The sequence below is a fragment of the Ambystoma mexicanum genome, chromosome 7p (genome assembly GCF_040938575.1).
Source record: "Ambystoma mexicanum isolate Mex_15411 chromosome 7p, UKY_AmexF1_1, whole genome shotgun sequence".
NCBI lineage: Eukaryota > Metazoa > Chordata > Amphibia > Caudata > Ambystomatidae > Ambystoma > Ambystoma mexicanum.
The window spans coordinates 894050136-894077730 of NC_090939.1; the positions used below are offsets into that span (position 1 = coordinate 894050136).

General features: G+C 45.5%; 1 protein-coding gene across 1 annotated transcript in view; it reads right to left on the reverse strand.

The window, feature by feature from the left end:
* CUL4A (cullin 4A) overlaps positions 1-27595 on the reverse strand; it is a 2221838-nt gene that overhangs the window by 545320 nt on the left and 1648923 nt on the right. The gene's annotated exons all lie outside the window — the stretch shown is intronic.

The following is a 27595-nucleotide window of genomic DNA, read 5'->3' on the forward strand; positions in this document are numbered from 1 at the left end:
CAAGGTGTCCCGTAAATCCTTGACTCCCTATCCTGGGGTGACCTCAGACCCGTTAACATTACCTTTCTAACTTGATCCAACCTCTTTTTGACTTTCCTGCAAAAACTTTGAGTGCATTTCCACTGTGTGATCTTGGGCACATTCCGCCTTGCTCTCTCCAAGAGTGGACCTGGCCTATGAACTTTTTGCTCTACAGTAGACCCTGCCTTTCTTGACTTGCTGTGGGTTCTTAAGTGTTGGTACTGTGTGATTTTCCTATTCTGCCTTTTCTCTCCCTTTTTAAACAAATTATTGGAGTGCCATCTATGGTTACGCGCTCACCTCTGTTTTGCTAAATAAGTGGTGTCTTAACCTAGACTTGTCAAATAATTAATTAGGGAGGTGTATATATTTCTAGTGACTGTGTTTGAACTTGCCTGACATATTAGTGCCAGTGTATTTTTACAAGTGTGTTTTTAAATAATTATATACTTTTATACCAAAGCTCTGGTCAGTGTTTGCTTGTGCTACTGTATTTTTAGCCCTATTATGTATACTCTATATACTGCCTAACTCTTCTTGAGAGATGTCTGACTGCTCAGCCACAGCTACCAGGTAAATCTGGGTGGTACAGACTGCTACCAATTGGGTTTACTGCTAACACCTGTAGTCTTAAACTTTTTGCAGTGGTCCCTAAGGGAACTGCACAGGTTTCTGCCTAACACCCATTCAGCTTTCCTACCCCCCCCTCTTCCATTCCGTCCAAGCATGTCATATTGGAAAAAAAGGGTGAAATCGCCGACCTCTCACAAAACTGATGCTAACCTTATAGAAATATGTTTTTTTGGTTTCCACTCAACCTGTTCTTGAAAGCCTGGGAAATGACGAATACAGAGCAGCAAACCATTTGTTCCTAGCTCTTACAAGGAAAAAAAAAAAACCACAGGCTTCTTAGTGCATCATTTTATTGCCATTTATTTAAAAAAAACAACACAAAATGTGCTCCGTTTTTGGTTATTTTCTTTCACCCCCATACAGCAAACTAGGATTCCTTGTGGGAAGAAAAGGGGCCAAATTTGGCAGAGACATCACACTTAACAAAAAAGTTACAAGGGATTGAATGGCGACATAACGAAATCACCAAAAAATGGCTTGGCACTGGGAGGGAAAAACCATTGGCAGTTATGGGGATAAACAAGAATACATTAAATTGTCCATGATTTCAGCAAACAATTATGCGTTAAACATCTCGACAAAATACATCAATGTACACATACTACCTATTGTCATAGCCACTCTACAATAGAGTAGTATATAACATGTCTCAAACAAAACGGTCATCCAACCCAACTGTTGGGGAGAAGCTGGACCCCCACCAGGGCTGTGGGGGCCAGCAGCTATGGGAGACCCCAACACCTCCCATTTGGCCCACAGGAATGCAACAGAGACCCAAGCAGGCAGCCACATGTTCCAAACTGCGTTTATTCCTGGGCAGCAAAAAAGAAAAAACAAACACGCAGAGCTTCGTGCACATAGATAGTCCAGGCGCCGTCTCCCCCGGGGCTGGCTTGCAAGCCAGCTTTGTAACACACTGCAGGCTGACATCACAGAATTGGAACAGCTCCCAGAAACCTATCTCCTCCTGTTATTGGCTGCTAAGTAATAGGTTACCTATGTAGCCCTTATAGAGAGCCTTATAATTGGACATTGGACTTTTGCATCAGTGGGTTGGTTTAGCTGTGCCACCCACCATTACCTAATTCTAACTTGTTGCATTATGAACTTGTTCCCATTACTTTTTAGCTGAAACAAGCTTTTCGTCCCTGGGCTCTCAGTGTTCATTGGCTAGGGCTGAGCCATTCTTGTTACAATTATGTTTCAAATGGTGTGCGAGTCTTTGTGAAAATGTCTTTTGTTCCCAGAAAGAAAAGAAAAAAACACTGGGCTTTGGTGCTTTGCCGTGGCTTAGTCGCATTCGTGGAGAATTAAAAAATGTTTGTCTGCAGAAAGCAATCTTATCTGACTGCGCGACCTTGGCTGCTCGTGGGTTTGCGAGGAGTATTGGTGAAGGCATCTGCAGCTAGTGTTCAGTGAGAGAAATTAACTTGGCGGTAATTTTCCTGAAACATGGCTTTACACTGTGCAATTAGACCATGTTAATTCATATAGGCATTTGCAAGCCTTTAAACAGGGATTCTTGTGTTTGTAGATTCTGATATTGCTGCATTGATTCTAATGTAGCATGGAAGTTGCACTGTTGGTGAAGTGGGTGTCTTTCAGCATATTTGTCACCCATGGGTGCGCTGGATTCTGGTGCAAATGATAAGTGCGCTGCTTATTCTTCCTGCTGCTCTGTCTCTTCATCTGCCTGGGGTAAGGGGGCAGGAGTTTGATCTCGACTCTCCCTCTTCACAACGTAAACTTTTGCCTGCATATTCATTAATAAATCCTTAACATGAGAGTTGACAGTCATCTGCTTATAGCAGCTATCTAGCATTCTGGCAATTGTCAAGTTGATAGGGGCATACCACAACTCATTTATATTTGGGCCCCTCAACATTAGTTAATTAGGACCAAACATCCATTTATCTCAAAGTTAATGATCACAAATTCATTTAATCTGTTTGACTTATTAGTACCCTGCGAGGGACAATGAGATTGTAACATGCAATCTCATTGGCCCTCGTCGGGGCGTTATGCGTCCAGGAATCCCTCTCCCCATAACGTTCCTTCCTTTCTGTGCCCAGCAGGGGAGTGTGGCAGCCACTCAGCCAATGAGGATGCTTGGAACGGGGTAATCCCCACTCCGAGCCACCACACGGCTGGAGGCTGCTATCGTCCCCTGCTGGGGATCGAGCTAAGTGTTGTACCCTACCGAACCCCCCAATTCAAAAAGTCCCCTCCCCGCCCCACTTACTTTTTTTGTTTATTCCGGGAGTGGACGCGCTGGGAACACTTATGTCTCAAACAAAACGGTCATCCAACCCAACTGTTGGGGAGAAGCTGGACCCCCACCAGGGCTGTGGGGGCCAGCAGCTATGGGAGCCAGAGGAAGGGACTGGGACTGTGTGTGTGAGCCAGAGGAAGGGACTGGGACTGTAAGTACCAATCCACATCCTTTGTGCCTGAAAGTGAGTTGCTGGGCAGAATTGACGACTAGTGTTTGTCCATGATAGGCCAACCCTTGGCTGTTTGAATGGTGCAGATCCTTACCATTAGTGGGCTTTCTCCCAGCCTGAATCTTTGAAGGATTGAGGGCTCCTGCAACTGTTCATCACACCATCTTTGGAGCCAAGACTTCTACAAAGAAGAGCAGCTCACTGACAACCTGAAGACTACCTCTTCAGCTAACCGGCATCATCTCCAGGGTTGTCCCAGTGAAGCCCTGCTCCTCTGCCTGATCTTAAGAAGGCCTTTGTTAGTACTTCAACCCCATTACCATTGGAAACAAACAGTCTCTACCCCAGCTCGAGGATCTGTACCTGCTGAGCCATTCACAAGTGTCCCTGCAACAACAAGTGGACTGACCATCTCTCTCCTGGGCTTCCTCGCGGCAGCCGTTCTGAGCAGAAGCATGACCCTCAGCCTGGCAAGCAATCAATCCATCTTCTTGGACCATCTTAGAAGGCTGAATGTCACTGTCATGAAGCTCAGTCGATTCACCCCCTTGCCTGGATGTTCTAGAGGAAAAGGGGGGGTGGAGGGAGGTGGGTCTGCGATTTCAATGGAAACCAAGTCAGTCATCTTCAATAAAAGACAGGATCTCAGGGCAGGATCAGAGCTCCACTCTCAGACAGCCATCTCCTTCAGCTGTCAGTTCTAAAATCCTCTTCTTGCTTTTTAAGGCAAGGAAATGCCTTATATGAAAATCCCTTTCCCGTGGAAAAGTGGCTTTCACAAGCAAAGGGGCGTGTGTGTGTGAGCCAGAGGAAGGGACTGGAAGTACCAATCCACATCCTTTGTGCCTGAAAGTGAGTTGCTGGGCAGAATTGACGACTAGTGGTTGTCCATGATAGGCCAACCCTTGGAACTTTGTAGATTTCCAGCTTGTGCCACATGTCGCCTGCTCCTGCACTTTGAGACATGATAGTTTAAGGGAAGCTGTGCTGGACCTGCTCCTGTGTTCGCTGCTGTACGATCGCCTGACTGTGGTGATTCCCATTGCAACACTCCTTCAATACTGTGTCCAGAGGTGATATTCCCCGCAGATGTCTTCATTTTTCATCATATGAGTCTTTAACTGGAAGCTGTCTGGAACAGATTTCACCCCGACCATAACTAAATCCAGATGCTGAAAGTTAACTATGCAGCTGCGATATCAGACCCTTCCTCAACCACACCAAGCACAGAAGATTGTGTCCCTCCCACCCCCAACGAATTCCGGAAAACTTGCAGTGGCCTCTGGAAGAATCTGAGTCGGGGGGAAGGAGGTAAGTCAACATGCCTGTTTCTGCCCCCTGCCCTCCATAGGGTAACATTGGGTGTAAAGACCTGGCTCTAACTCACTCTGACAAGAGTTTCGTGGTGGAACCAGCGTTAAGGATCCTTCCTTGGGGTCTACCCCAGTGTGATGCATTGAGGTAGTACTTACCCCAACTTTATTAAACTTGTACATAACTTTGGCACCTTGCTATAATCACCCAACAGCCAACTGAATTCTTTTTTATATAAACTTATCTGAAGAAGTGTATACTTTGGAACTGGTGATTTTTGGGCACAAGACCCCAAACTGTTTTAGGGTTGCACTTTAAAAAGATTGAAAGAAGCTGTTCTTGTGTTGATTCTAAAGAGTTTTCCTTGCATCAGACTTTTCTGTGGGGAGTGTGATTTTTATACTTCCTGTCAAACTTGAATTACTGGTGTTCACAAAAGCTTTATAATCATTCAAATGTCACTACAGGCAAGTACAAAAATATGTCTATTTATTTAGCGCTAAACAGATACATTAGGCAAAAGGTGCTAAAAGTTAGGTAAAGCAATATCTACAAAACAGAGTTTGGCCCAAATGGACCCCCCCCACCACCTCCTAAAAGTATGGAATTCACACATTGCCAGTATCTGTCCAAACAATACACTTTAACAATAACCTTAAGGGAAGGGGAAAAATAAGTTACAAAGCTTAACATAGTCCTTATTTGTTTTATAAAGGCAACCCAACACATTAGAGCTAAGCTTCACTTGTCCAATCCCCATCATACCAACAATGTCTGCAACATTCAAGGGAAGTAAACCAGTTTGTGTATACATAAGGATGCTTGGTACTAGTACATAGTCCCCTATAGAGGAAAAGGTGGCTGTGCAAGCAGTCGTTCTAGAGTCAGTCTAACCATTTGTAATAGAGTGAAGTCAAATTTCTGTTCAATGAAAGGGGAAGCTACCTAATCCAATGCCCAGATTCTACCATCAAAGGTCAAACTCTCAGAGTTCTATAAATGGATTTTGAATCCACAGAGTACAACAGGCACCAAGCAGCTCCAGAAGTTCCTCAGGCCCTCTAACTTTGAATTCAGAAACCAACCACTCCAGGTGAGAGCAGTTGGGAAAAACGGTCCTTGCTGTTAGTTGTTGCCGATAAGGTTCCTGGATTCCGGATCAATTTCGGTGTCTGGTTTGGTTCCAACGAGCTGCAGTTCCAATTTTTGGTGCCTTGAAGGATATATCACCAGGCTGGACCTCAAGATTCTAATGATGGATTTCTACGACGAGAAAAGGCCTTGAGCATACAGATGATGAAAGATGTAGCTGAAACAATCCTAAACGGGTCAAACAATGAGGAATAGAGCAAATGAACACAGGCTGCAAGAGACTTCCATCTTTAGACAAAAGACAGCAGCAGTTTGCATTTCCACGACAAGTTGCCCACCAAGTTTCCAGTCGTGGGGCAAGATCAGAGCAGTGCAGTGAGGATGCCTTTTCTCCAGTGGTTGGAGGCCACATGCAGGCTCCATGGCTCTTCAGAGATCCAGAAGGCGAGGACAGCAGAGCAGTACTCCAGACTTCTTGTTTCCGTTATTCCAATGGAAGGAGGCATCAGGTATAGGTCTCCCATCAAAGATGCAGAGCTTTGCTGGGCATTATAGTGGCTTGGCCAATGCAGATTTAAGCAGCAGTCTCCAGTATCCCTCTGGGGTCTCTCCATCCTTAGAGTCTTGGCTCTTGTAGTAGACTACAGAAAGACTACAAATCCCCTCCAAATATCACAAATTCGAAGCTTATCATGACACAAGCCCAGCAATAGAAGCACCTGCAACATTTAAACGGGTCTGGCTGCCCAATCTGTGACTGGCAGCAGCCGAGGCACCAATGACATCACTCTTGCTGGGATACGTATAGCCAGCCCCTATGCCAGGCTTCTTGCAGGAAGGCTGCGACAGTGCACGACAAAATATGGCCTTCCTGACAAGGTAGGAAGACGACCAAAAGGACAAAACCAAAGGGAAGGACATAACCTGGACAAAGGATCCCTTGCTTATTTTTCCTACTCTACCTCTCTTCTGCCTTCGACAGCATTCAGCATGAAGCCTTTCACAATATCGTCACCATGCGTCTGGGATTTTGCAGAACGTTCATTCAGTGCTTCACCTCCTACCCCTCCAAAAAAGACCAACTTCTCAAGATTTGGCAATTAGGGATCAAATGATGCCAGCGCTGCCAAATAACCTACAGAATTCCACAAGTCACCAGCATACCCCTGCCACCTTCACACTGTACCTGGGACCTCTAGTGGAATGCCTTGCCAACACAGATGCCAGGATACACCAATATACAGAGGTCCTGCAGCTTTACCTAAAGATCCATTGTATCAATGGCATCCACTGACACAAGCACTTTGTCTCTCATCCAAGCACAGATGTCAAGCCCCAACCTTAAGCTCAACCCAACAAAGATGGAATTAATTCTCCTAGGAAACCCCCACCAAGCATGCCCACATCCAGAAGTGGCTGTCTGTCATTAAGCTCGACAGATTCATGCCTCAAATCTCACGTGGTACAAAGTATCTTGGCTTCACTATCAACTGTGACCTTTCATTCAATACATGCATCACTAAGAACACCCAAGCACCAACTGGTTCAATAAAATGAAGGTCGTCATTCCTGCCCAGAGTTTCAGAACAGTTGTCGAAGCTACATTCATCTTCTATCTGGATGGTGCAAAGCCCTATTCGCAGGAGTCCTAGGTGCCACCATGGCCCCTCAATGCCATCCAGCAAGCTGAAGGATGCCTCACTACAGGCCTAAGGATATTGGACCACTTCACCCCATCCTAAAGGAGCTGCCCTGGCTACCCATCAAGCATTCATCATGTTTAAGACAGCCTTCATCACTTACTAAACATTCACAACCAACACCCCACCCTACCTGCATGAGAACCTTAATATCTCTGGAGGCAAGTGCACCACCACAAGTCGCAACACTGACAGGCTGGAAACAAAGAACTACAAGGGACTCTACTCTTCAAAGATCACCACATCAATCACTCTATTCAACCCCAATTATCCCCCTCTGGAGATATCCACGCTGTAGTCCTTGTTTACCCCAGTTCCTCTGTTACCACTGCACCATTACTTTTAACACCCTGAGTCACCTATGATATGATGTGGCATTTATAACGCACCTGTACACAAGTGTTTCTAGGCGCGACAAGGAGGGGGAAACAAGGGAGGACAAAATAACGATCTTACTAGGCGCTTTGTCATTCAGGTCGGCAACTGCGGGGAAGAGGGAACAGGAGAAGTGTCAGGGAGGAGGGGAAGGGGAAGTGCAGTTAACTCACAAGTGCAGCCACCGGGTGGCTCATAAGTGCATAGAGAAGGGACTGTAGGGTTGCAGATACAGACCCTTAAGTCCCGGGGATCCAAGAGGCAGTGCAAGGACAACTGGACATGCAGGAGCATGGGCCAGAGTTCAGGGGGGTGACCAGGTGATCAGTGCGCGGAGCAGTCGGGTGCATCAGCAGGGGAGAGGAAGAGAGAAAGTCGAAGCTAACAGGAAGACCTTGAGTTGCTTCCGGAACCAGAGGTGGTTCTGCTCAAGTTTGAGAGAGGCAGTGAGGCTGTTCCAGAGCGAGGCCCCAGCCAAGGAGATAGATCTGCCCCCAACTCTCTGCTTGGAGAAGCGTCTGACCCTCAGAGTTGGAGGGAGATAAGCGGAGAGCTTGAGAAGGAAGCTGTTTTGGAAAAGAACATTGGAGGTAGAGCGGTCCCAGGCCCCAGAAAGTTTTGTGGACAACGCAGAGGGTCTTGAAGTTGGTCCTTGCAGCCACAGGGAGCCAGTGAAGCGATGTCAGAGCTGGAGAGATACGCTCCCTGGGCTTGAGGCCAAGGACAAGTCTTGCAGTCCTGTTCTGGATAAGTTGTAAAGGTCAAAGAGTAGAGGCAAGAAGATTTAGAAAGAGGGATTTGCCATAGTCCAGCCTAGAGAGGACCAGAGCTCTGGAGACGGTCAGCTTCTGGGGGACTATGTAAAGTGCTCCATTGCTTCCTAGCTAGGTTTGTGCTTTATAAATCCCATACATACAGGAATTAAATGTATTCGTTTTCACCGTCTTGGACCACCATTGTGGCAAAATGGTTAAAAAGTTGCAGCTGCCACCAGCCGACTACTGTTGCACCTAAAAGTGAAACGTAATGCATTAAAACGAAAACAACCGGGACACAAGGTTTCTCTGCAGTACTCCCAGAAGATGGTAGTAACTCAGGTGTACCCAGCTGTTGGATTAAGAGTGTCAGATCTTAAGATGTTTTTGTGTCGGATCAAAGCGGTCATGACTGGTGTTTTAAGTTTTTGTTGGGCCCTTGATTGACTGTGTGGTTTTCTACTGAGCTACGATTTCCAGCGGTCCCCCAGGGAGGAATTAATGGGAAATGGGTCATGTGGCAAGGTCATATCTAGTACCCATTTTATTTTCAACATTCCAAAGCTTCATGAGAAGTGCTAATGATGGGATTGTCAAGCATCCGAAATACGATTACGGTGAGTAATGTATCCGTTCTGAGGCTTGTGGAATCTGCTTAGATCACATACTATGCATTGATTAGCAAGCAGTGTTAGGAGAAGGTGGTGGGTCACGAGAAGCCGTTTCAGCAAATAAATGTTTTAGAACCGCTTGTATCGGTCTTGGAATGTGTGTCAATGCAGTAGTGCCAAGTAAATGTGTGTACTGAGCTCCATGTAGCTGCTTTGCAAATGCTGTCTAAAGGGACATTTGCGATAAAGGCCAGAATAGCTCCAGTGCTCCTTGTGGAGTGAGCTCTTGGTGTAAAAGGCAGTGTCTTGTTTGATAACGAATAGCACAATTTAATACATCTTACTATCCATCTGGAGATGGCATTTTTAGAAATACGGTCTCCTTCTCTGCCTGGTGCTATGGAGACAAACAGTTGATCTGTTTTCCTAAGCGCTCTGGTCTTGTTTACGTAGTCAAGGACTGCTCTCCTCACCTCTAGTGTGTGGAGTTTTACCTCAGCTGAGCTAGTTGGTCTCAAAGAAAGCCGGAAGCTCAATAGGTTGGTTTACGTGGAATTTAGAAATTAATTTAGGGGAGATCCTAGGATGAGTACGTAAAACCAATTTATCTTTATGCATAATAAAGAAAGGGTCCTGCACTGACAATGCTTGCAATTCACCAACTCTTCTCATGGAAGTAATAGCCACTAGGAAGGCAGTCTTTTATGTCAGGTGTTTAAAGCTTGATTTATGCATAGGCTCGAATGGGGGGCCCATGAGCTTTGCTAGCAATTACATTGAGATCCCATCCTGGTGGTGGGTTTGAAATAGGAGGGCAGAGTCTCTTGACTCCCTCAATGAATGCCTTAATGAATGGAATCTTCCACCACAATACCTTGCTCTGAGAGGTGGTTTAAGCTTATAAAGCCGCCAGGTGGACCTTTATAGAGTCGAATACTAACCCTGACTCTAACAGGTGGAGCATATAGTTGAGAATGTGTGAAGGATTACATTCTATGGGGTTTATTTGTCTGGACTGGCACCAAATTACGAATCTGCTCCACTTGTCGAAATAACAGTGTCTACTGTTAAGTTTTCTTGCCTCCTTGAGGTTATCCACAATCTCGATGGTGTCCTTGAGGAGCAGCACATTGACTTCTTCTACCAGGATGAGTTGTTCTTCCTTTGTCGTCTTTCTTTGACGAAGGGGGTGGTTCGATGGTCTTTACAGGAGTTCCACACAATAACCTCCCGCTACTGTAGATACCACCCACTTGTCCGTGGTCATTTCCTCCCATGCGTGGGTAAAGTGTGAAATGTGTCCCCCCCTACAGGGGAGGCATGGGAGGGTACCTGTAGCGGGCAGTCATGGTTTTGGAAGCGTTCCTCCACCTCTAGATGTGGAGGTTCTTCCCCGGCCGTGGGATCTGCGCCTGCCTCTTGCATAACCTTGGGACGCTTGACACTGGTAGTTGTTCCATTATGAATTTTGATTTTGCTGTATCCAGAGCCTCTTTGGGAATTTTGGCTGCGAAAACAGCGAAAATGGTTCCCGCCCCTTTGGCCAGGTTGTTTATTAGTGAGTTGCCCAAGGGATTTGAGGGTATCATATTCCTCTTTGGCTGATATCAGAGCGTCCTCCACCGCTTTGCCGAATAGTACGGTTGGTTCCACTGGCATGTTGAGTAACGTTGCCTGGGTCTCAAGCTTGAAGCCAGATTGGCGAAGCCAAGCGTGGCGCTTGATAATGGTTCCTTCCGCAATAATACGGCCCGCATTATATGCAGCATCAAGGTTGTTCTTTAGCAAGCTGCTGGCAGTGGATTTGCCTTCCGCTGGTACTAGGGCAAGTCTAGACTTTAAAGGCTCTGGAGCAGAGTTGAAGGGCCGTAATCTTGTCCCATTTATGGCAGTCATAGCTCGCCAACAGTGTGGAATTGTTGGCGATCCTAGTTTGAAATGCTGCCGAAGTTGCAACTTTCCTCCCCATGGTATAGAGCTTCCTGCTCTCCTTGTCTGGGGGAGCCTCTGAAGAGGCTAGTGGTGTACCTGTCCTTTTTCGATTAGTTGTGACAACTAGCGAATCCGGCTTGAGCTGTTCCATAATATATAAAGGATCAGACGGCACCCGGTGAACAGTTTCTCTATCCGCGGGTTTACTGCCCTTGTTTGATTGGATGTCTCCAGTGAAGGTTGGATTCTTCTCTGGACCGACTTTAGGATGGGTATAAACTGGGTGGCAGCTTTTTTTGTCTCCTAGGATATCTTCGACAAAATCGTGGTCTTGCTGAGTCTGAGTTTGAATACCGAAGTGCTCAGCTGCATTGATTAGTAAGTCATTGAATAAGGACTAATTATCTACTTGAGAATCAGGCACTGGGGAATCCTGTTGAATTGGAGAAGATATACTAAACACCTCTGCCTCATCATCCTCATCACCATCATAGTATTTATATTTCTCCTGATCCCCTTCAGTGTTTGTATGGATGTCATAAAGGTCAGCAGAAGTGCGAGGCTTCTTTGATGGTGGCTGGGATGAAGACAGTGGCTGAGAAGTGGAAGACATGGGCTGAGAGCCTGAAGCCTGAGCAGTGGGAGGTGTGATCTGAAAATGTATTGAATGAGGTTATTTTTAAAGAAATATACAAAAAAGGTAATTCTGCACATCATCCTCTGCTGTCCATAGGGCTAAACTGGGGATGACCCCAGGGTAAGGTATAGCGAGACTTGCGGTGTTGGTGTGTGTGTAGGCCTTAATTATGTAAGGCCTCACTTAAAGGACCCTCATCCTCTTCTTGTGGGACAGTTAAAAAGTTTCTTTAGAAGGGGTAGGCTTATCCCTATGAGACTTGTCTCTATGACCAGAACTCTTGGAAAGAGTAGCCTTTAATAGGCTTTCTGGGACATGTTTTTTAACATGGTGTGATAACCCTGTATTTTTGGACTTCCCTGCCAGTTTTGACAAAATGTGTCGACTTTTGGCATTGGAAAGAGCTTTGTCTTACGAGGCCCGTCATGGGGCGATCAGGATTTCGAGTGGTCAGAGGACAGTGAATCTACTGATCTCCCCCAAGATGCAGAATCTGGGCGTTTGGTCGGCAGTGCCGACACATCACAGTGGGGTGTGTGCTTAGTGTGGGAAGAGGAGTGCTCTTGCTGCTAGGTGTCATCGCCACAACAGAGCCGCCGGCCTGTCAGCTAGGGTCGGGGGCATGCACTTGGGAACTTGGATGTTCCCAGTCGCCCTCGCCGTCCGAAAAAACGGTGACGTTGCCGTCACTGGAGGCTCCCTCAGCCTGCATGGCGTGATGGGCCCTTCGCTTGGTTCTGCGATCTCTAAGGGTCTTGGGTTTAAAGAGCTTGCAAGCTTGACGGTGCCCTTCGTTGTGGTCGCGGTTCAGACACAGGTTGCACACACTGTTCGTCGATCCACGGAAATGTTTTATTACATGTGGGGCAGAATTTAAAAAGGTGTCCTATCCATTTCTGGGAAAGGCAGCCGGGCGTTAAAGGCAAAGGGTGGGAAAATGCATTGTTCAATGACCACCCTCCCTACGGTATGGGCCTAGGCCCGGTGGGCCTTCCAAGGCCGAGAGGGTCCATCGAAACTTGCGTCCGTCCGACGGTGTTGTCTTGTCTTTTTCACTGTGTCGAAGAACGATGTCGGAAGGAAAAGGACAGAAAGAGTAACTATATTTAAACTTTTCATAAGTAAATGGTGACAGCCGAAACTGAACTCTGCGAGAAGCGACCACTCACGATGGCGGAAAAAAACAATCAGAGGGACCTCGACGCATGAAGGACCATGGGTACTGTGGACGTCACACTAGGGATAGTATTACTGGCACGCCCTGTCGACGCCCCTTTCCGAGTTTCGAAAACAACAACTGTAATACTCTGCAGCTTCCACTAGATGTCGGCCTATGCATAGCATGTGATCTAAGCAGATTCCACAAGCCTCCGAAATATATATAGCCGTTTGGCTCTGCACATATACTTGGCCCTCACCAAAATATATACACAGGTCAAAAGAGTTAAATTGCAGAGGAATACACCACTCAGGCTGACTAAGAATGGACAGAGGATGAGGAGGGCTCCCCAGAGAAAGAGTTGACCCTAGCAGCCAAGCTCAGAAAAGTCCTCGGTCTGTTGAGACCATCATTAAAAGGGCTATAGCAGACATGCTTGTCCCAATTCAACTACGCCTGGAGGAGGTAAACCTCAGGAGTGTCCCTGTTAACACAAAGGATCATTCTCAGTGCTCCTTCAGGGGGCAGTACACCTGCTCGAAAGAGGAAATATGCCTCCGACTCCCCGAGCCAAACAGAGCCAACCACAGCCACAGCTGCTATTACGGAGTCCTTCGCAAGGCTTAAAGAAGCCTTCCTGGATAGGATGGAGACCCCTTCCGCCCTCTGACCCGCAGGAGAACCAAACAGGCGACAGACCCTCGAGCCCAGAGGAACATCAACAGGGCACAGATGAGGGGGATGATCAAACTCCTCAAACAGCTGAGGACGAAGAGGACCAAGCTGGGTCCTCGAGATCTAGCACATCAGGGAATGCGGCAGGCCCCATTCTCAGGCAGATATCCGAACAACAGCCTGCTTCAGACTGTATGTTTCTTCCACAGAACTTGATTCATCCTTTGCTGCAGCCGTGGAGGGCTGCCCACTATCATACTCTAGGCAAGGTCTCTTGTCTCTAGCCCCCCTGAACACTGCTCTTCGTGCTGGATGGCAAGACAAACAAACTGGCTTTTTTCCCTTAGATAAACAACATCAGCAGCAGATGGCTGATTCCAACATGGTGTCTCACTCTCTATTATTAAACACCAGAACTCTACCCGCGCATGCCGCAGAAGTCAATCTACTGATATCTGATCATCAGTACTATTCCTTATGGAGACCTGGTTACAGGAAAGCTCAACTCCTGCTCTTGTACAGGCCATACCTGACGGCTATAAGATCATTCATCTAGACTGTCCAGCCCCTCAACATGGTGGTGGGGTGGCGGCCATCTTTAAAGAAGACCTCGCTTTAACCCAGTTGGCCTGCCTTCCTTTTCCCTCTATTGAGGATTACTGTTAAGATGTGTGGTTCCCCCAACATTTTTTGCCACTTCCTTTTGATTTATCGCCCCACCTGGGTCGTATTTGGGACTACTAGAACCTTTAGTAGACATTATAGCCAACCTCCACATTAAACATAAGCACATAGTTGTGTTGGGAGATTTAAACCTTAAATGTAACCTCCCTGGAGCCCATGCTCTTGATGTTTTCTTCTCCAGTCTCATTGATCTCGACTTTCACTAACGTGCGTTTGGCCCTACTCACAATCTAGGGAACAATCTTGATATTGTGTTAGCCAACAGTACCCTACTTACCTTTCAATCAGCTGAGCCTACTCTGTGGACAGACCACTATTTGGTGACCTGCTCACTTATACCAGTGCAAAAACAATCTAAGACACAATCAGTTAAAATGTGGCAACAGGCCTGGCACTCAGTTAATCTCCACACCCTTGTATCTTTCATTAAAACTAAATGCACAGCTGCCTCGGTTCAATTGTTGTCACGTCTGACTACTATTCTTTTAGCAGCCGTTGACGAAGTGGCTCCAGAAAGGCTTGCACAGGCTCGCAGGCTCCCCTCACAGCCATGGTTCTCGGAACCATTGAGGACAGCAAGACTGCAATTTAGGCAAGCAGAACGAAAATGGCATGCTAATTACGACTCACAGCTTAGGACCATGTATAAAGCTAGTTCTGTGGCCTATGCCGCTGCAATTATAGCAGCTAAACAAACATTTAGCCCAGAAAATTGAAACTTCTCTAGGGCAGACTAAAGCTCTGTTTTCAGTGGTGAAGTCTCTGTCCTCTACAGCTGAATGTTCTCCTACTGTCCAACCAACCCAGGAGCTATGTGATTCTCTATCCCAGTTTTTCATTAGCAAAATTGAGATTATTCGGGCCAACATCTCCATGAATATGGTACCAGCTACTAGGGTCAAAAGACAATGAGGGACTCCAAGCAAAAAATATACACACGGTTGTGCCTGGAAGAAGCATGTATATATAGAGCAAATAAGAGACCGAGGTATAGAATTTAGTTTGGGTGAAAGGGCAAGACAGAATCTTTAATAACACAGCCGATTAAACATGTAACCGAGTATAAGCATACCACATCACAAGCCTGGAGGTGAAAAAATTTAATTCACATCCTAAATTTTATAGAAAATAAATGTATTGATTTAATAGAATATATCATAAGAATAATAAAATCTCATAATGTATTACAAAAAATTGAAATCGTAAAATACAATTCATGGAAAAATTAATATATGATTATCAAGGAAATCACTCGAAATAATGTGCAACATAGCCAGACCCATCCAAATCACCAATCACTCCATCCATACAAAACTCATACATATCTAAAATGCATACCTCAAGTACAATGGTGAAAAACAAACTATACAAAAACATAAGTGAACTGTTTGCACAAAATGTTATAGCACCATGCTTGAGTTCTAGTAAGTGACAAGCACTGTATTACTAGATGTCAATAGAATGTCCCAAAATTAGAGACCTTCATAAATCATATTAATTGACAATTTGGGCCAGAGCAAAAGTGGACCAATCAAAGAACCGACATGTTTCTTTCCATCTTCATGATTGGGTAAATTATGCGGAAATTCATCAGGGTAACCTAAGAACTGAAGTCATCAATGATCAATGGTGCTGGGTTGTTGCAAAGCTCTGTGAGCCAGTCTTGACCTGCTACTAGTGTTTCTAATTCCAGCTACATCACCCACGAGACTGCAATGAACACTAGGCAATCTGGCTGGTCTTCCTTTCCTCTTTTCTCTGAAGAGTCGGTCTCTAAGGCCCTTCAGCAGATTAAATTGAGTACGCCCTCTGATGCAGTGCAACTAAGAGTGCTGAAGGAGATTTCCCCTGAACTTTTGGGGGCGATTACTGAGGCTATTAATACCTCATGTCAAACAGGCTTTATTCCACCTGAGTTAAAGGCTGCCACAGTGATTCGAACTTGAAAAAACCCTCTCTAGATTCCTCTGTACCCGCTACTTTCCAACCTATTTCTCTTCTCCCTGATCTGATGAAACTCTTGGAATCACTGGTGTCCCCTCTCTTGTCTTCTTTCCTTGAAATATCTGCCTGTCTTGACTCAGCCCAGTCGGGTTTCCGGCCTCGCACAGGTACCAAGAGCATCCTGGTCTCTGTACAGGACAATATGGCCAGGCTGGTTGATGTGGGGGGTGTCGGAGCCTTGATACTATTAGACCTCTCAGCAGCCTTCGATACTGTTGACCATCTTATAGTTTTAGCAATGGTGGAGTTATAAGTGGCGGGACTCCCTTTCTCCTGCGCACCTCCTCTTTTCTTGTTTCTGAATCAAACCAGCAGCCTGGATCCTGGTTTGTCGGGGAACCAACTCCGGGGTTCCCATTTGTTTAGAAGATTTATGGGGATGACAAACTCTGGATCAGTTGGGCACTGGTAGGGTATGATGGTCCAGTGGTCGCTGTTGAGCGAATTAATCAATTATATGGTCCAGTCAAGTCTTAGTCATTAATTTGGTTGTTTATTTTTGGTTAATTAGCACCAAAGAAAACATCATTGTAGAAACGAATGACAATTTTGACATGGTAAATCGCTACACAGCTGACGTGCGTTTCAACCTAAGTCTTTTTCAAGGCCAATTGAGTTAGGGGGTGGGCTTCAAGATGCTGTAGGCTGGTCCTCCCAGATAAGGGCGCCAGGGGGGCAAACTTCCAACTTGATGTCCAACTGGGGGTTAAAACATACATATACAGACCCATTACAAACATGTGTTGAATACAGTATTATAAGGTAAACATAATACTACTACATGGGAAAAGCAGCGCCATCGCCACATACCTTCTATTTTAAAGACAGAATGTGTCTGCAACGGGCGGAACTAGTAGGTAGGAAACCTCCACGCCGAACGCCAACGTTGTACTAACGCGTTCTGCTTGAAATACCTTTAATCGGCATAGAAAGAGGACTGGTGGTTGACATTAGCCTCGTATCACAAGCATGTCTCCGCGGCTCTATGTAAATAAGTGTACTGAAACGGCCACGTTTCTAAATTGGCAAGATGGATTACTAAACCAATGTGGTGCACAAATTACCTAATCACAAAAAACAACATCGAACCAGTGACTTGATATGTGCAATGGGGCCCCGAGCACGGCATAAAAATGTAAAACGTACAAATACGCTGCAGACTAACCCCTACTCATGGCAACTGTCAAAGTAATATTCAGAACAGACAATGCCTTACATACTCAATTTTGAACAGGTACTGGATTGCATGTTGCTATATGGAGAGTACATCTAAGAACAATGACTCACGGACTCCAGACCTGAGCAGTCAACATGAAAAGCGAATGTACAATTGCAGGGAAAGAAAGTTATCAAAATAACATTGGCTGTAATATTATACAATGATTCAAAAAGATGGTAAGAAGTATTTTTGCATATGTATCTACACCAGAACAACTGTCCCAATGATAGTAACACACATGCATTTAAATTGTCCACACTAATACACAAAAGGCACTAATACACAGAAGGGGATTGGATGTAGCGACACAGTCAAATACGTTGTATAATACATTGACTCATCCTAAATTCCCCTGAATCAGACATATGCATGATGCCAATCCAGCTCTTCAATTTTTGCTCAAACAACATCAACTTGCGATCTATTTCTTCCTTTCCATTCCCACATACCCTCTTCAAAATTACCCATCTAAAGTCTTCAAGGGTATGTTTCATTTTCACAAAATGTTCAACCATTGGTGCTGTCATGACTTGGTTCTTAATGGAACTGCGATGTTCCACCATGCGTATTCAGCACTTCCTGTTGGTCTTGCCAATATACTGTAGTCCACAAGGACATGTAATTAGATAGACCACATTTTCAGTGTTGCAGTTTGTCATCTCATTCGATACCCACGTCAGGGTCTTGTTAAGCACAATCTGTTTGGTCTCTTTAGTGAAAGCACACATCACACACTGCCCACAAGGAAAATGTCCCTTGACAGATGGAAGGCCCCATAAAGTAGTTTGTCTGGGATCTGCTGTACATTTGACAGATATATAGTTCCTGACCAACATCTCTCTAATGTTCTGGCTCATCCTAAAGGCTACCAAAGGTGGTGGAGTAGATTTGTCATTGAAAATTTTCTTCCACGTCTTATTAATGATACCCTTGATTTTGTATGACAGGTTTGAAAAGGTGTTCAAAAATACGATCCTGTTATTTTTATCATCTCTTCTCTTTTTCTCCAATAAAGCATCCCGGTTGTTGTTATATGCTCTTTTGGAAGAGTGTTTAATAAGTTTGACCGGATAGCCTTTACTGCTTAATTTTTTAGAAACAACGTTGGTACTGTCGCTGTAGTCCTGCTTCAGACTGCTGTTTCTCTTCAGTCTGAGGAATTGCCCGAAAGGCAAGTTGGCTTTAATGTGGTTGGCATGATGACTCGAGAACTGAAGGAGAGCATTCTTATCTGTTTTCTTGCTATAGGGTTTGACTTTTAGACCGTCCAAATGATGAAAGATGGTAATATCTAAGAAATTGATCTCCTGAACACCAATCTCCTTGCTAAACTTAAGAAACGGATTCTGTAGGTTCAGCCCCTCAACAAAGGTGTTGGCCTCTCCCACAGTACCCTCCCACAATATGAAAATATCATCTATATAACTTAGCCATTTTAATAGATGTTTTTTAAGGGGGTTGGTACCGGGATAGATGACTGATTTCTCGAAGTATTCTACATACAGATTAGCAAGGTTCGGAGCCATGGCAGCACCCATGGCAGTTCCTTCTGTTTGTCAAAAGAAAGGCCCACTGAAATTGAAAAAAGTTTTTTGTCAGGGCAAACTCTGCACACCACAAGATAAAGGCGTTGCTGACTGGATGTCCATCTTCTCTTATTTAGAATATCCTCCACCACTTCCAGCGTCGCTCTTTGTGGGTTAACTGTATACAGTGATTGTATATTCAGACTAATCAATAATGACTTACCTGGACAGAATTATAAATTCTCGATTTTGTTGATGGCATCAGTAGTGTCACTGAAATAGCTACTTATCTTGAGGACAAAAGGTCTCAAATAATAGTCCACAAACTTAGAAAGCGGTTCTAATATGGAACTAACCCCCGAGACAATGGGTCTGCCTGGAGTGTTAATAAGGCTTTTATATACTTTAGGTAAGATGTAAAATACTGGCACTCTCCCTCGTTTCCTGGTTAGTCACGTTCTTTTTTTGCTAATCATCTCTGCTTCGTAAACACTCAACACCTTAGTTTCTATGATCTCCATAAGATGTTCAGAGGGATCCGATGGAATAGGGCAGTAACTTCTTTCATCATTCAGCAAACGTAAACATTGCTGCACATAATCATCAGTGCGATTAAGAAGCACAATCGCGCCGCCTTTATCTCCTTTTCTCACTTTGTTGAGTGGCTGAACCTACAGAATCTGTTTAAATTTAAAAAGGAGATTAGTGTTCAGGAGATCAATTTCTTAGATATTACCATCTTTCATCATTTGGGGAGTCTAAAAGTCAAACCATATAGCAAGAAAACAGATAAGAATGCTCTCCTACACTTCTCGGGTCATCATGCCAACTACATTAAAGCCAACTTGCCTTTCGGGCAATTACTCAGACTAAAGAGAAACAGCAGTCTGAAGCACGACTACAGCAACAGTGGCAACATTCTTTCTAAAAAATTACACAGTAAAGGCTATGCAGACAAACTTATTAAACGCTCTTCCAAAAGAGCATATAACAACAACCGGGATGCTCTATTAGAGAAAAAGAGAAGAGATGAGGATAACAGGATCGTATTTGTGAACACCTTTTCGAACCGGTCATACAAAATCAAGGGCTTCATTAATAAGACGTGAATAAAATATACAATGACACATCTGCTCCACCCACCTTTGGTAGCATTTAGGAAGATCCAGAACATGAGTCATTGTTCTTAGATGTACTCTCATATCAACATGCAATCCAGTACCTGTTCAAAACTCAGTATGTAAGGCATTGTCTGTTCTGAATATTACTTTGACAGTTGCCTTGAGTAGGGGTTAGTCTGCATCGTATTGTCTGTCTTCCATTTTTATGCTGTGCTCGGGGCCCCATTGCACATCTCAAGTCACTGGTTCGATATAGTTTTTTTGTGATTAGGTAATTTGTGCATCACATTGGTTTAATAATCTATCTTGCCAATTTAGAAATGTGGCCGTTTCAGTACACTTATTTACATAGAGCCGCTGAGACATGCTTGTGATACTAGGCTAATGTCACGCACCAGTCCTCTTTCTATGCCGATTGAAGGTGTTTATGTGTTTCAAGCGGAACGCATTAGTACAACGTTAGCGTTCGGCGTGTAGGTTTCCTACCTACTAGTTCCGCCCGTTGCAGACACATTCTGGCTTTAAACTAGAAGGTATGTGGCGACAGCGGTGCTTTTCCCATGTTGTAGTATTATGTTTACCTTATAACACTGTATTCAACACGTGTTTGTAATGGGTCTGTATACGTATGTTTTAACCCCCAGTTGGACATCAAGTTGGAAGTTCGCCAGTAATGTGTGACCGCAGTTCAGCGGATAGGACTACTTTTTTGAGTCTCTTGTGCATCAGAAGCAGACTATGAGGTATGCCAGGGATACTGGTGGCTAATCATGGTGATGGTGTGTGTCTCTGGGACCTAGTGTTGGAATTTCACATTAAATGGTGCACACTATGGTGATGGGATATTATGCTCTATAGATGTGATACCCTTTTGACAGAACTTTTTGTGGTGTTCTTTGTTTGCAGTTCTTTTGGACCTTTAGCTACTTACAAGCAGTGAAGAAATTGAAAAAGAGACTTGCTACATGAAGTCTGCAGCTATTTTTGGTGTACTGTGACACTACCACTACGAATATCAGACTCACTGGTATGCAGTTTTTGAGAATATATAGGCAGGGTTGATGTTAACCTGTGGATCTAATCCAGTACATTACATTTATGGGTATATGGACGGGATTGTATAGCTGTGGTTTGAGCTTGTTCTGACTATATCCTTTGCTTAAATCTGGAATCGTTTATGTGGCCCTGGATTGCATGGTGGTAACCAAGACAATTGTGTGTTCCCCTGAAGAAAGTTCATGCAGTTGTAGCTAAAACGAACTGAAACATGTTGGGATTTTTTAGTTTTTGAGCTATAACACCCAGAGAGAGTACTAGGTGTCAAAGTCATTTGTGTATTTTTCAATTGTTAAATGTGGTTAAGTGTATGTTATGTTAGTGATTAGGTTCATATTATATCTACCTGTGTGTTTTATTTTGGGTCATGTTAATTTAGAACATTGTTATGAGTTTTTAACCTTTTGTAAACCAAATTAAAAATGTCTAGAGTTGTTTTTAAAATGTATGTACTTAGTCTATTCTCTTAGGACTACAAAGTACAGGGAGGTTTTGCACCAGGCTATTGTTATAGATCAGCGAACCTGTAAAAATGTAATTCTTGTCACCTTCTCCTTTTTATATAAATATTTGTGGTCTACCTCTGACCGTGTGAGTGAGGGAGTATCCAAAGGGGTAATGAGCCTTTAGTAAGACTAATATTCTGTCATCCAGAACCATGGACTATATCAGGGACAGGCTCCTCTGGCCCTTAGATAAAGAGGTCCGAGACCAGATAAGGGCTGAAATCCCCAGTCCAGATATTCCAGGAAAGGTGGCGCTCACCCAAAAGCTCGATGCAAAAATTATCACTTCCTCTGAAAGATTAGCAAAGATCCGAAAAAGGGGATCGATAGGGGCTGGAAGTCCTGCCAGGACAAGGTCCTTGATATCACCGGTCCTTTCGGAGGAAGCCTTGTACACGGGAAAGGCTATTGACCTTGTCACTGTCAGAGTGGTCCCAACGAGCCCTCTGCCTACTCGGAAACGTAAACTGTGGTATTTCAACAGAGCGCAGAAAAGGAATTCTCATGAAAATAAATGCCAAGCTAGGAGAGCTAGCCAACAACAAATCGGGTGCCGGTGCTCAGGGGTTTCTATTTGGCAACCCTTTCGTCAAGGAAATGGCAAAATTCATGGGAACATTCACAGCTCTTGACACGGCACAAGCCTCAATAATGAGTCTTTTCAACAAAGGTTTTTGCACAGTCCGGACGAGGCAGGGGTCGCTCCTTCGGCTGTTATTACCTGGACAGACTGTCCCATCAACCACGAGGCCAACATTCTTATAGGCAAGAAAGAACAGACTTTCTTCCCTTCCAGAGGAAGAGGCAGGGCTCTAGGCTGGAGAAGGCCGGCAAGACAGCCACAGCACCGCAAGTGCCCATAGAGGGGAAGGATAGCCCTATTTGCGTAAGCTTGGGACTCGTTAACAGGAGATGCCTCGGTCAGGGACAACGCAAGGGGTATTGACATCGATTTTTTCTCCCAAACCTCCCAAGCGCGACAGCCCATGCAGATACTAATGTCTCAAGCAGACATGCTAGCCTTAGATCAAGTTTGCGGCTTACACAGCAACAGCGCCATCCGTCCATGCAAGGAACAAGGCTAATTCTTCCGCCCCATTTTCCTCGTATGCAGGAAGCAGAAGACACGCCCTGTAATAAATCTTAGAGCCCTAAACAAGTTCATTTTTTACCGCCATTTCACAATGGAAGGAATTCACATGCTCAAGGACATCCTGAGGCCGGCCGACTGGCTGATTTCCCTGGACCTAAAAGACACCTGTTTAGCAGTGCTCACCTGTCGTCAGCACGTAAAATGCCTGAGGAGCACATGGTAGGGTCAGGACTGGGAATACACGAGCCTGCCCTTCGGGCTCTCATCAGCGCCCTGGGCAGTCACCAAGCTCATGCGGCCCATGGTAGCCCATCTGAGAGAGAAAGGAGTAGGACTCATAGTATACCTCAAGATCATTCTCATGTCGCACACCGAGGAACTAGCAAGGGAACAGACCAACATTGCCATAGATCTATTTCTTGACCTGGGTTTCCTCATCAACTGGGAAAAGTCAGTTCTGGTATCCTCCAAGAGTCTGGGGTTCCCATGCTTCATTGTAGATACCCAGGGCTGCCAGCTCCAACTCCAGTCATCCAAGGTGCACTCTACTTGCTGCAAAATATGCAGGCTTTTGCAGAAGAACACCATTTCCTTAAGGGAATTGGCCAGAGTGATCGGTCTTATCATCATCATCAGGGCAGCATCTGCAACGCAATCTTTCTTAATCGCAACGTCTAGCCCCGTCGCCCAAAGTAAGAACGGAACTCCTCTGGTGGCTGACGCATATGGAAGCCTGGTACGGCACAACAATCTTCGGATCAGCTCCCAACATAGTGATAGAATAGATGCGAGCCGCAATGGATGGGGAGCAAGGTGCAGTCCAGTTGCTACAGGGGGGAAGTGGTCACCCCAGGAGATGCAAATGCACATCAATTGCCAGGAGCTTCTGGCGGGCTCCTTCGCAGTTCTATCTTTTGCCAGAAGCAAAGTGAGTTGTTATATACTACTCAAGATGGACAACATCTCCGCCATGACGTATATCAATCATCTGGGTGGCACCAGATCGAAGCCTCTGGCAGAATAAGACAAGGACTTCTGGAACTTCTGTCTATGGAACCAAATATCTAACTGCAGAATATCTGCCCGGGCTGAAGAACGAAGTACCGGACTGGCATTCACGCCATCTGTTAGACTACAGTGAATGGAAACTCTGCAGACAGGTTTTCCTGCGCTTACAGCAAATATGGGGTCCTCTATCCAAGGACCTCTGTCTCTCGCCTCAATGCCCAGTTGCCAGTATTCTTCAGCTGGAGGCTGGACCCAGCAACTACCGCAACAAATGCCTTCCTTCATAAATGGAACGAGGGGATAGCTTACACTTTTCCCCCCTACACAATGATAGCAAGGACCTTGGCGGAGTGCCGTCCAGAGCAAACAGAGCTAGTCTTTGTAGCCCCGTTTGGAATTCTCAAACTGTTATCCAGTCCTTCTGGAACTTTCTTTGGATTTTCCAATCCTACTACCCCTTACTCAAGACAATCTATTGGGTCAGCGCGGGGCCCCATACCCTCCTCCTAGGCAGGTCCCTGACCCTGGCATCATGGAGGATTTCAGGGCGAGATGGAGGGTCCCAGGTATTTCATGCAAGGCTGTCAGCCTCATCGAGGAGAGCTGGGCTCCGGCTACCTCCAAGAGATATACAAACTCTTGGTGTGCATGGGCGCGCTGGTACTTGGGACGGGGTCTCCATCCAGTTTCAGCACCTATAGCAGAGGTTCTGAATTTCCTTTCCAGCCTATTAGAGCGCGGCTAAGCTTACAGAAAGGTGAAGGCCTACCACTCAGTGATTTCTGCAGGTCACAACCTCGTGGAAGGTTCTCAAGCCAGTGAACACCATCTGGTGTGCAGAATGCTTAAAGGAATGTGGTTAACAGTACCACTACAGGCCCACTATGACAAGCTTTGGAACGGCAATACCGTAACTCAACCTTTTTGTTTCCTGGCCACATAACGAGGAGCTATCTCACACAGCTCTCTCAGGCAAGCTCACCAATCTGCTATGCCTGGTTTCTTGCAAAAGAGTCTCGGACGTCAGGGCTCTCTACTTAGCAGTCAGGGTGTTCTCCCCAGATGGGATAGTCTTCCATGTGTCCAGGAGGACAAAAGGTCACTCAAGGGGGGATCTCACATCCGGCCTTTAGTGAGCAACCTAAATTATGTGTAGTGAAATGCCTAACGGTTTACGAGGAGGTGCCTTCCGCGCTTAGGGCCGATAATGGAGGGCAGCTACTGGTATCCCTGTGCAAACCAACACGAAGATGTTTCCGCCCCAACCCTAACTCGCTAGACACTCGCACAGGCTGGGATCGATATTTCTCAGTTCAGCGCTCACTCAGTCACAGGCGCCATTGGATCCAAAGCCTTCCAAGCGGGAGTAAAACTAGAAGACATCATGAAGATGGCCGACTGGGCAGGAGAGTCCGTTTTCAAACAGTTCTACCTAAAACCAGTAACACAACCGGCTACTCTAGTGGTAAATAAGGCTTAAACTACCATCCGGTCGTGACATAGAATGAAGATTTTCTAGAATAACTAAGAAAAGTCCTGATTCTATTAAAGACACAAAGGCAAGCATTATCCCGCCCGAGCAAAGGAATTCAGCTAAATCGATGGTATTGCCTAATGTTATTGTTTCTTCTCTGAAAAGAATGTAAGTTGTCATTTCGCCTTCGCCAATTTCTTTCCCTCCTATACGCTGATACAGGATTATTTTTTCATTCAGTAACCCTTTGATGTTTCTACTTCCCGGCAGGAATGTCGGATAAACCTTCCTGAAGAAACAAACACTCCAGCATAGCAGTTTTAGCTGACGAGTAGTTCTGCACCACGAGTTTCACAGTTCGCAGCGTTGAAAGTGGAGTAAGGGGCTGCTACCATTTGAAGGGACAGGACCACACTCCGTTGGCTGTTATGAGCCACATAGTTCATCGTTGCAAGGACCTATGGGAAATGGAGTTTTTCTCAGGGAGCGCAAACATACTCTTGGACCCTTTAGACATTTTTCCTGGACATTTTTTTTCCTCGGGATTTTGGCACTTATGCAAGTTGTGTTTATGAACCTTGACATACTAAAATCTTGCTTCTGAGCTTCTATTGTTAATCTTGAAATAAAGAAAGAGAAGCATAATGCTCGTCTGCGTGTCTTTAATACAATCAAGACTTGTCTTAAAGTTATTCTGGAAAATCTTCATTCATCTGGATAGACTGCCAGAGCAGTACAAGGGAAGGAGGTGGGCAGAAAGTGTTACATTAGAAAACTTTGCAAGACTGCTCTGTCAAGACGGGCAACCCGCCCATAGACAGATCCAAGCTGTAAAGTTTTGTGAAAGTGTGATGGGTCCCCAATGTGGGACCCGGCAGAAGTCCTTAACTGGCAACCCTGTTTGCACATTGGAAGGCGCAGCAACTCCCCCTCGTGGAATGGGACTGGAGGCCCAACGCCTTCCTCCAGTCTTTTTCATAATATTTCATTATGCATAGGACAATTCAGCAAGACAGGGTTTGTGTCATCGCTCGACCCCAATGTGCCCCATAAAACACAACAGGTTGTAGTCCAGAGAAAAGGGTGCCGCTCTGGACACAATCGCTCAAAGCTCATTGCGAGTCCAGTCTATGGAGCTTCTCTTGATCCTTGGAAGGGAGAGGTGGTGGTAAAAAAACGCAACTATATTCTGTGAAATATTACATTCTGAAACAAACTTCGGTAAAAATGTTAGCCTGACTTAAGGTAACCTTTTCTTAAAACTGAAGAAATAGGGCCTTACCCGATCGAGCCTGCAACTCACTTGCATGTCTGGCCGATGTAATTGCCACCAAAAACACTGTCTTTAACATGAGAAACCTGAACGACAGTGTGCAAAGGCTCAAAAGGAGCCGTCATCAAGAAAGAACTAAGGTAAGATCTGGGTTTCACAGACCGTGCACTGGCTTGGTTGACCTCTTTCCTTTTCGAATCAGCACTCCCAGGTTCAAATTGGCTTTTTTCTCTCCTCTACCTCACTCTCTACCTGTGGCGCATCCTCTCGCTTTGGCTTTTCAACATTGACCTCGATTTCCACCTTCTCCCCTAATTTCCAGTGTAAGGCCAATAGCACACAGCTTTCCTTTAAGCAGCCCCCCTCTGCTCTCATTCCATATTGCCTGACTGCTATTCAGGCATGGTGTGCTGCTAATGATCTCTGTCTTAACGACAGTAAAACAGAGATCCTTCCCATTGGAACTCCTTCCCCTTGATTCCCTCCTATTCTTTGGCCGCCTTCCTTGGGGCCCCTCCCCTCACTCTCTTGTGAGGCAACCTAGGAGTCATTTTCGACAACTCTCGCTCTTGTTCACCTGACATCATGGACCTTGCCAAGAAGGTCCACTTTCAGCTCTACCTCCACAGAGGCATTCTCCCTTTCCTCACCTTCCCCCAGAAGCTCAGTGTCTCCGAGCTCTGGTCCTCTCTAGGCTGGACTATTGCAACAGCGCCTTTCTAAATCTTCCTGCCTCTACTCTTTGACCTTTACAACTTATTCAGAACAGGACTGCAAGCCCGGTATCTCTCCAGCTCTGAACTCTCTTCACTGGCTCCCTGTGGCTGCAAGGATCAACTTCAAGACCCTCTGCATCATCCACAAGGCTTTCGGGGGCCTGGGACCCTCTACCTCCAACTTTCTCTTCCAAAACATCTTCCTTCTCGATCTCTCCGCTTATCCGCCTCCAACTCTGAGGGTCAGACGCTTCTCCAAGCAGAGAGTTGGGGGCAGATCTATCTCCTCGGCTGGGGCCTCTCTTTGGAACAGCCTCTCTGACTCTCTCAAACTTGAGCAGAATCACCTTTGGTTCCAGAAGCAACTCAAGACCTTCCTTTTCGCTTCCGCTTTCTCTCTTCCTCTCCCCTGCTGATGCACCAGACTGCTCCGCGCACTGGTCACCTTGTCACGCTCTCTGAAATCGGCCCCAGGCTCCTGCATGTCCAGTTGCCCTTGCACTGCCTGTGGGCTCCCCAGCACTTAAGGGTCTGTATCTGCAACCCTACAGTCCTTTCTCTCTGCAC